This window comes from Oratosquilla oratoria, chromosome 5 (genome assembly GCF_046742065.1).
Source record: "Oratosquilla oratoria isolate Oo_2021 chromosome 5, ASM4674206v1, whole genome shotgun sequence".
Lineage (NCBI taxonomy): Eukaryota > Metazoa > Arthropoda > Malacostraca > Stomatopoda > Squillidae > Oratosquilla > Oratosquilla oratoria.
In genome coordinates, this window is record NC_134781.1 from 6,258,981 (window position 1) to 6,261,480 (window position 2,500).

The window sequence follows — 2,500 nt, forward strand, 5'->3', positions numbered from 1 at the left end:
TCACAGATGAATTTCTCCAAAACATCCTCTGAGAAGATACAGGAACGATGCCAGATACTATCAAAATTCCAAGGAACACTTTCATTTCATCTTTGCTTACCAAGAAATCTGTTTCACCTTTGAAAGTTGCATAGACAATTGTCTGATCCACATATCATCATCAAAAAATAGTTCAAAAAGCTCAACTGGAGTAAAATCTCTATATTTTGCATAATTTGCCTCAGGAAATATGCAGTCACCAGGTGTGAGTGAAGTGCCAAGACTCCATTTGGGAGTCTTATAGCTATTGATAGGCGAAGAATTATGAGCCTCACCATTATCTTCAGTAGTACGACGTTCGTCGTGGAAAATAGCTTCATCATTACCACTCAGTTGAGCTTCACAATCATCTTCAGTTGTACGTCGTCCGTCATGGAAAACAGCTTCAGCATTACCAGTCAGTTGTCTGCCGGACAAATTATCTATCAATCCACTATCGTCTTCATCAGTCAATAGGCCGGGATCATTAGGCTCAATATAAACTTCTGCATGGCTCTCATCTTCTTCTAATACAGCTAATATGTCATGCATAGTCAGGGATCTGAAATATGAAACATAAAATGGACTTAGAACATGCTAGAAATTCGATATTCATAAAATATGTGTACACAGAAAAAATGTATCTGCATTAGCTCAGCGAACCATATATGGCACAGCAAATATAAAATGATATGCAGAAAAAAGAATGGATTAGACAAATATGAAAGTTAACTAGAGAGGTCAGTTTATTACTTGTTCAACATGTGCAGTTGTCAAAAGAACCTAGTTATCAAAGAAATGTGCAAAATATACTTACTTTTTTCTGGAAGCCATTGTTTTTGGCAGAGAACAGCGACACTTTTTTTCAACGTGACAGCAGAGCACAGACTGGCAGGTTTAAGGGGCTGTACTCATATGAACATGTTGTAGCAGGTTTGGTGTGCATTCCCAGTACACTTGTTCAGGCTTGTCTCAACCCAGAGCGATGTATGATGCAATATTGCATCATGCTTTTAATGTGCCGTATATGTACCACTGAGCTGAAATGGGTTAAGTCGAGAAAAAAAGTAAAATCATAAAAAAAACACAACAAAGAAAATACCCGACTTAAGTCGAAAAAAAAAAGAAAAAATCCAACGTTCACGAGTTCTGTCCTGGCAACCTCCTTCGTTGTTGGCGTCATTTTTTTTCCCAGGACAATAAACGTGCATAAACACCTCTTGGTGTGCCAACACGAACCTCTGCCTCCTGCCAACACGACCCACTGCACGTTCTGGTGCGCCTGGCACCAGAAGACTGTCCAGGTGAGCCCCTCTCTCTCCTTGGACGAGTCTGTCTACATGGTCAGTCCGACCAAAGCCTCCATCGCTGGTCTCGATTCGGTCAGAGTCTCATCGGGCTCCCCCATGACGTCACACTTGGGTCACGTGACTCCATGATGTCACATGACCGTGGAGGATATCAGACGATACGCGAAATATTAATTGGAGACCGCTTTTGCCCCGCGACTCTTTGGCAAATTGAACCCTGGTGACCACACAAGGGCCAAGTTGGAAATCGTCTGCGGACGCAAGGGAATACACAGACCGCTTTTACGATCCCACTCCCAAACTCTGGGCGTAGGATGGACACACACACACGTATACACGCACACGTACCCGCACACGTACCCGCACACGTACCCGCACACGCACACACGCACACACGCACACACGCACACACACGCACGCACGCGCGTGCGCGCGTGTGTGTGTGTATGTGTGTATGAATGAGTGCGTGCGTGCGTGTCCATCCCACAGCCAGAGTTTGGGAGTGGGAGCGTAAAAATTGGTCTGTGGATTTCCTTGCGTTCAATTTGCCAAAGAGCCACAGGGCAAAAGCGGTCTCCCATTAATATTTCCCGTATCGTCTGATATCCTCCACGGCCACGTGACGTCATGGAGTCACGTGACCCAAGTGTGACGTCATGGGGGAGCCCGATGAGACTCTGACCGAATCGAGACCAGCGATGGAGGCTTTGGTCGGACTGACGATGTAGACAGACTCGTCCAAGGAGAAGGGCTCACCTGGACAGAGTCTTCTGGTGTGTCAGGCACAACAGAACGTGCAGTGGGTCGTGTTGGTAGGAGGCAGAAGGTCGTCTTAGCAGACCATGAGGTGTTTATGCACGTTTATTGTCCTGGGAAGAAAAATGACGCCCACAACGAAGGAGGTTACCAGGACAGAACTCGTGAACGTAGGGACATAATTTTTTGTCTGCTTTCCGAGCAGTAGCCAGGCCATTTCATTCAGCCATATTTTTTGGCACGGCAAAGCCATTTTTTTTTTTTTCTCGACTTAAGTCGGTTATTTTCTTTGTTGCATTTTCTTTTATCGTTTTATGATTTTACCTTTTTCCCAGTATTTTTTCTCGATTTAGGCCGGGCATTTTCTTTGTTAACTTTTTTTTATTTTTATTTTTTCTCGCCCAACGGCCGGGTGT

General features: G+C 44.7%; 1 pseudogene; it reads right to left on the reverse strand.

Moving 5' to 3' along the window:
* LOC143025196 (uncharacterized) overlaps window positions 1-1,066 on the reverse strand; it is a 1,383-nt pseudogene extending 317 nt beyond the window's left edge.
* Window positions 1,067-2,500: the final 1,434 nt, after the last annotated feature.